Source organism: Callithrix jacchus, chromosome 3 (assembly GCF_049354715.1).
Source record: "Callithrix jacchus isolate 240 chromosome 3, calJac240_pri, whole genome shotgun sequence".
In the NCBI taxonomy this organism is placed as follows: Eukaryota; Metazoa; Chordata; class Mammalia; order Primates; family Cebidae; genus Callithrix; species Callithrix jacchus.
The window spans coordinates 139,911,314-139,919,293 of record NC_133504.1 but is presented as its reverse complement, the minus strand read 5'-3'; the positions used below and the strand labels follow the sequence as shown (position 1 = coordinate 139,919,293).

The 7,980-nt window shown below is 43.5% G+C and overlaps 1 non-coding gene across 1 annotated transcript; it reads right to left on the bottom strand.

Moving 5' to 3' along the window:
- Positions 1–531: 531 nt before the first annotated feature.
- LOC118152486 (U6 spliceosomal RNA) lies at positions 532–635 on the bottom strand. The gene has a single exon (XR_004741247.1). It is a non-coding gene; the product is annotated as a U6 spliceosomal RNA (small nuclear RNA).
- Between the last annotated feature and the right edge of the window lie 7,345 nt (positions 636–7,980).

Genomic DNA, 7,980 nt, shown 5'->3' with positions numbered 1-7,980 from the left:
CCTGGGCAACAAAATGAGACCCTATCTCAAAAAAAAAAAAAAAAAAAAAAAAAAAAAAAATATATATATATATATATATATATATATATATATATATATATATATATACTGAAATGAATCAACTTAGACAAAGACAAGTCAAAAAGAAAGATGAAACCCAAACCCCAGGCTTATAGATTCCTGACCTGACTTTGCCCTTGCCTAAAACTGGTGGATAAAGCTTTTCTTCCGTTTTTGACTTTGTATCCATATTTCCAGTCTTTCAAGTTGAAATTTGCCCATTTATTCAGACAACTCAATAAATATAGTAATATGTCAGCCTCTATCGTTAGACATTCATAAACGCTATTAAAGAAACCGAACTTTGGGAACTCCAGCAGGTTATTTAAGATCTCCAGTCCTTCATTTCGTCATCTCTAAAACAGAGACAGCACTGGTAACTAAATTACTTCACAGGTTTGTTCTGATGATCAGATGAGATTGTTCACCTAAAATGCTAGTACAGAGCAAGGGCTTAAGAAATTTTTGTTTTAAAATATGGAACACTTCACGAATTTGCGTGTCATCCTTGCGCAGGGGCCATGCTAATCTCTGTATCGTTCCAATTTTAGTATATGTGCTGCCAAAGCGAGCACAGAATTTTTTTTTTTTTTTTTTTTGAGACAGAGTTTCACTCTTGTTGCTCAGGCTGGAGTGCAATGGCACGATCTCGGCTCACCACAAATTTTGCCTCCTGGGTTTAAGCAATTCTCCTGCCTCAGCCTACTGAGTAGCTGAAATTACAAGCATATGCCACCATGCCCAGCTAATTTTTGTATTTTTTAGTAGCAATGACGTTTCTTCATGTTGGTCAGGCTGCTCTCAAACTCCCAACCTCAAGTGATCTGCCTGCCTCAGCTTCCCAAAGTGCTGGGATTACAGGTATGAGCCACAATACCTGGCCACAGGAAAAAAAAAAAAAAAAATATATATATATATATATATATATATATATAAAATCATTAATTAATTATATAATTATATTATAATTAATTATAATATAAATATATTATCATTGACATATTGCATTAATTATATATATATACCTGGCCATAGAAAAAAATATATATATACTTGAGATGGAGTCTCACTCTGTCACCAGGCTGGAGTACAGTGGTCCGATCTCTGCTCACTGCAACCTCTGCCCCCCGGGTTCAAGTGATTCTCCTGCCTTAGCCTCCTGAGTAGCTGGAACTATGCGGGCCACCATGCCCAGCTAATTTTTGTATTTTTAATAGAGACAGGGTTTCACCATGTTGGGGGCTGGTCTTGAACTCCTGACCTTGTGATCTGCCCACCTCAGCCTCCAAAAGTGCTAGGATTACAGGCGTGAGCCACCGCGCCCCCTCTAGAAACATTTTTATAAAGGCTAAATTAACTGGACACCATTCGGAGCCCAAGTCTATCAAATACCTGATCCCATGTTCTTTAGAACCCAAGATACTTCTGCCTTCTTTTGAGCCAAACTAGATAATCTAGGATGATTGGTCACCCTGCTCTTGCCTCAATTTGGGACACCATTGATGACCCACCTTCAGAACTCTCTGTGGGATCAATTGAGGCTTCCCCTGGGTTGTAAGAGCATCAGAGTTCAACCTCTCTCTCTACTCAGTCCTGCTTCCCTTGTTCTCTGATAGGGGCTGCTCCTAGGGTGCTCCCCAGTGAACAAGCTGCATATAGCTCCCCAGCCCAGATCTGCTTCCCAGGGAGGCCAGCCAGCTAGTATAGCAAGTTTTAGTGATCAAATGCATTCCTTGCTGGAAATCAAGATCAAAAAGATTGGAAGACACTGGTCCAGTAGATACCATTTTGTAGTCTTTACACAGCACACCTCTTTCCATTAGTAATAACATCCTGCTTTTTTGGGGGAAGTAGTACTACTCTGACTCAAGTCAGGGGTTCTTGTGTGGTACCTCCAACTTCCAACCATCACCACAAGCCTGTGACTCAATCTAGACCAAGCAGAATCCTTTCCTGGAATTTTTCTGTTCATTCTTCAAGAAAAAGACTCCTTTTTGGAGGCCTCCCAGAGGCCATGTAGCCCATACACAGGCAGAGTAGTGGGGGAAATCATGATAAACAGATTCCTGTGACATGACAGTCGAATTTCAGGCAGTCCTGGACCCACTTGCACCTCTACTCTTCCTTGTTTCTCCTCCAGGTGGGCTTCTGCCATCTGCAGCCAAAAGGATCTTGACTGGCAGCACAGACTTCTAAGAAAAGCAGATCATGAAGCTGGGCGCGGTGGCTCACGCTTGTAATCCCAGCACTTTGGGAGGCTGAGGTGGGTGGATCACGAGGTCAGGAGATAGAGACCATCCTGGCTAACATGGTGAAACCCTGTCTCTACTAAATACAAAAAATTAGCCGGGCATGGTGGTGTGTGCCTGTAGTCCCAGCTACTCGGGAGGTTGAGGCAGGGGAATCACCTGAACCCGGGAGATGGAGATTGCAGTGAGCCAAGATTGCACCACTGCACTCCAGCCTGGTGGGAGAGTAAGACTTTGTCTCAAAAAAAAAAAAAAAGAGAAAAAGAAAAAGAAAAAAGAAAAGCAGATCATGATCATTCATCAGGCAAAGAATCAACAGCTGTACTGCTGCTTATACCTAATGATTTTCTTCTTAAGAAGAAGACACTTACCTGTCTTCACTTCTTTTGCTGGGCGTGGTGGCTCTTGCCTGTAATCCCAGCACTTGGAAAGGCCAAGGTGGGTGGATCACGAGGTCAAGAGATGGAGACCATCAACATGGTGAAACCTCGTGTCTACTGAAAATACAAAAATTAGCTGGGCATGGTGGCACGTGCCTGTAGTCCCAGCTACTCGGGAGGTTGAGGCAGGAGAATCACTTGAACCTGGGAGGTAGAGGTTGCAGTGAGGCGAGATCGCACCACTGCACTCCAGCCTGGAGACAGAATGAGACTTCATCTCAAAAAAAAAAAAAAAAATTACTTTCCTCTCTTGAACCACTCGTTAAGACCTGTTCAAATGTCTCCTACTCAGTGAAGTCAAACTTTCCTGCCACTCCCAGACAGATGCATAATTACATCCATAGAGAAACGTTTATGAGCTCTTGCCACTATAATGCTTATGGCTGCCGCTGTGCTAGTGCAAGGCCAGAGATGGAGCAGTGCACAGCCAGGACCTCCAGGCGTTTTAGTGTTGTAGTGGGGCAAGCTGGCTCCTAAACAGAAAATTACCCTTTGAGGTGGTAAGTGCACTGACAGAGATGTTAGAGACCCCTAGGAGGGGGAAGTGAGAGGTAGCAACATGTTTGTCTATAATCTATTAGCTCCTTTTCTTTCTTTTTTTTTTTTTTTGACAGAGTCTCACTCTGTCATCCAGGCTGGAGTGCAGTGGCACGATCTTGGCTCACTGCAACCTCTGCCTCCTGGATTCAAGTGATCCCTTTGTCTCAAACTCCTGAGGTAGCTGGGATTACAGGTGCGTGCCACCATGCCTGGCTAATTTTTGTAATTTTAGTAGAGAAGGGATTTCACCATGTTGGCCATGCTGGTCTCAAATTCCTGACCTCAGGTGATCCACCCTCCTTGGCCTCCCAAAGTGCTGAGATTGTACAGACTTGAGCCACCATGTTCAGCCTTTTACCCTTTTCTGTAGTGCAGGTACATAATTGTTTCCTCCTTTTTATTTCCTCAGCATCCTTGTATTTCTTTAGCATTTATTGTATTCTATTTTATCTTTTTGTTGTTGTTGTTTTTCTGAGATGGAGTCTTACTCTGTTGCCCAGGCTGGAGTACAATGGCACGACCTCAGCTCACTGCAACCTCTGCCTCCCAGTTTCAAGCAATTCTCCTGCCTCAGTCTCCCAAGTAGCTGGAATTACAGGCGCCTGCCACTGTGCCTAGCTGATTTTATATTTTTAGTACAGAGAGGGTTTCACCATATTGAGCAGGCTGGTCTCAAACTCCTGACCTCAGGTGATCCACCCACCTTGGCCTCCCAAAGTGCTGGGATTACAGGCATGTGCCACCTCATCGGCCTCTATTTTATCTTAGTGGTTTTCTTTAGGAACAGCTTCATGGGTATGTGTATTAGTCAGTTGTTGCATTACTAGAAAGGAATACCTGTGACTGTGTAATTTTAAAAAGAGGTTTAATTGGTTCACGGTCCTGCAGGCTTTGCAGGAAGCATGGTGCTGGCATCAGCTTCTGGCAAGGCCTCAGGAAGCTTCCAATCATGAGGCAGGGTGATGGGGAGCCAGCATGTCACATGGCCAAAGTGAGAGTGAAAAAGAGTGTGGGGCAGATTCTAGACTCTTCCACAACCACATCTCACGTGAACTCACTGAAAGAGAACTCATATAACACCATCAAGGGGAAATCACATTTCACCATGAGATTGGAGGCAACATATATCCAAACCATATAGTATGCAACATGTATAGCCATATGGGGCCCCACAGTTAGAAGCACCCTGTGCTGGATATAATGCTCTACTGTCGCTGTCTTGAGATTCTCTTTTTAAAAAAATTTAACAAGGGGGCCCACATTTTCATTTTATATTGGCCTTGGCTTTCAGATTTATTTATCCCAAAATTATAAAGGCAGAGACCCAGGGCTAAGATCCTGTCATGGACACCTTTAAATTCCCCACCTTGAGAATGCCCACAGTAATTGTTTCTTTTTTCAGGACAGAGTTTCTCTCTTGTTGCCAGGCTGGAGTGCAATGGCGCAATCATGGCCTACCACAGCCTCTGCCACCCGAGTTCAAGTGATTCTCCTGCCTCAGCCTTCTGAGTAGGTGGGATTACAGGCATGTACCACCACACATGGCTACTTTGTATTTTCAGTAGAGATGCGTTTTCTCCATGTTGGTCAGGCTGGTCTCAAACTCCTGACCTCATGTGATCTGCCTGCCTTGGCCTCCCAAAGTTCTGGGATTATAGGCATAAGTCATTGCGTCCTTCCAAAAGATATATTCCTAACAGCTTATAAAACTTTAGGAAGTGACGTAAACATTTTGGAGAAAATTCCTTTAAGGTTTTGGGGGCATAACTTAAAGAAAAGTATGAACTACCTCCAAATATAAATTTGGAAATGTAGAGAATTTAATTGAAAAAAGCTATTCTGCTGGACATGGCAGCTGAGACCTATGATCCCACCACCACTTTGTGAGGCAGAGGTGGGAAGATTGCTTGAGCCCAGAAATTGGAGACCAGCCCGAGCAACACAGTGAGACCCCACCCCTATTAATTTTTTTTTTTTTTTTAATTAGCTGGACCTGGTAGCACATTCCTGTAGTCCTAGTTACTTGGGAGGTTGAAGTGAGAGGATCCCTTGAGACCAGGAATTCAAGCCTGCAGAGAGCTATGATTGTGCCACTGCATTCCAGCCTGGTTGACAGAGACCCTGCCTCAAAAAATAAAATAAAATAAGGCATCCTAATAAACTTAACCAGAACAATCTGAAATCTTTTATGTTCTTTTCAATAAGTCATGGTAAATCGAGACCAGCCTGACCAACATGGAGTAACCCCATCTCTACGAAAAATACAAAATTAGCCAGGTATGGTGGCACATACCTGTAATCCCAGCTACTCAGGAGGCTGAGGCAAGAGAATCGCTTAAACTCAGGAGGTAGAGGTTTCAGTGAGCTGAGATCATGCCATTGCACTCCAGCCTAGGCAACAAGAGCGAAACTCCATCTCAAAAAAAACAAAAAAACGAAAGAGTGTATCTTTTATGGTGAGTGGAGTAAACTAAAAGTTCAGAAAAGTTGGCTGGGCACAGTGGCTCACGCCTGTAATCCTAGCACTCTGGGAGGCCGAAGTGGGTGGATCACCTGAGGGCAGGAGTTCAAGACCAGCCTGGCCATCATGGTGAAATCCCATCTTTATTTAAAAAACAAAAAAGTTCAGAAAAGTCCAATAGTAAATATTTAATAAAATAGTAGCTACATCTTAACATTTAAAGTAAAAGATTTTTGGCTGGGTGCAGTGGCTCATGCCTATAATCCCAGCAATTTGGGAGGCTGAGGTGGGTGGATTACTTAAAGTCAGAATTTCAAGACCAGCTTGGCAAATAAGGTGAAACCTCATCTCTACTAAAAATACAAAAAATCAGCCTGGCGTCATGGCATGCTCCTGTAGTCGCAGCTACTCAGGAGATTGAGGCAGTAGAATCGCTTTAACCTGGAGGCAGAGGTTGCCATGAGCCAAGATCACACCACTGCACTACAGCCTGGGTGACAGAACAAGACTCTGTCTCAAAAATTAAAAAATAATGATAATAGCCAGGCACAGTGGCTCACACCTGTAATCCCAGCACTTTGGGAGGCCAAAGTGGGTGGATCACTTGAGCTCAGGAGTTGGAGAGCAGCCCAGCTAACATGGAGAAGCTCCATCTCTACTAAAAATACAAAAATTAGCTGGACATGGTGACGGGAGGCCATAGTCTCAACTACTCAGAAGGCTAAGGCAGGAGAATCGCTTGAATCAGAGGGGTAGAGATTGCTTTGAGCCAAGATCACACCACTGCACTCCAGCTTGTACAACAGAATTCGACCCCGCCTCAAAAATAAATAAATAAAAGTAAAAGATTTTTGTGACTTGTTTTTTCAGTTATTCATTTAACAAATATTTGTGACATTTCTGCTGTGTGCCAGGCATTGTTCCACACACAGGGAATACACTGGACAAGGTCTCTGCATTCCAGATCTTGTATTATGGTGGAAAACGTGACAATAAGCAGAGGTAAGAGAAGATCTATAAAAAATATTAATTGTCTTTTTATCCCCTTTTTTAAATGCTCTAGGCAGGACATCTAAGAACTAAGGATAAATAATATAGTAAAATAATATCAATTAGTTATTTGAAATGAACAAAAAAACACAAATTTGGATATTTTATTGGCATAAAAAAATTCTTAGGGTTTTTTTCCTTCTTTTTTTTTTGAGACGGAGTCTTGCTCCATCGCCCAGGCTGGAGTGTAGTGGAGTGATCTTGGCTCACTGCAACCTCTGCCTCCTGGGTTCGAGCAATTCTCCTGTCTCAGCCTCCCAGGTAGCTGGGACTACAGGCACCTGCCAACATGCCCGGCCTAATTTTTGTATTTTTAGTAGAGACAGAGGGTTTCACCTTGTTGGTCAGGTTGGTCTCGAACTCCTAACCTCAGGTGATCCACACACCTCAGTTTCCCAAAGTGCTGGGATTACAGGTGTGAGCCACCGTGCCCAGCCTAGGGTATACTGTTAAATGAAAATGGGGCTGGGTGCTATGGCTCATGCCTGTAATCCCAGCACTTTGAGAGGCTAAGGTGTTTGAGGGTACAGTGAGCTGAGATCATGCCACTGTACTTCACCCTGGGTGACAGTGAGAACCTGTCTCACAAAAAAAGGGGAGTTAATATGCATGTGTATTACCAAGAAACAAACGTTGAGAAGTACATACACTAAAATATAAGTATATTAAAATATTTTTTTTTGGCCAGGCACGGTGGCTCACATCTGTAATCCCATCACTTTGGGAGGCTGAGGCAGGTGTATCACAATGTCAGGAGTTCAAGACCAGCCTGGCCAATATGATGAAACCTCATCTCCACTAAAATACAAAAATTAACCAGGTGTGGTGGTACATGCCTGTAGTCCCAGCTACTCGGGAGGCTGAGGCAGAAGAGTCACTTGAACCCGGGAGGCAGAGGTTGCAGTGAGCCAAGATCGCACCACTGTACTCCAGCCTGGGTGACAGAGCAGGACTCCTCCTCAAAACAAAAAAAGAAAAGAAAAGAGAAAAAAGAATACACACACACACACACACACACACACACACACATATATTAATGAAGGCATTTGAATTTGGCATCTATTTCCCAATATTAAGGAAAAGAGGCTGGACATGGTGGCTCATGCCTGTAGTCCCAGCGCTTCCAGAGGCTGAGCAGGCAGATCACTTGAACTCAGGAGTTTGAGACCAGCATAGCCAA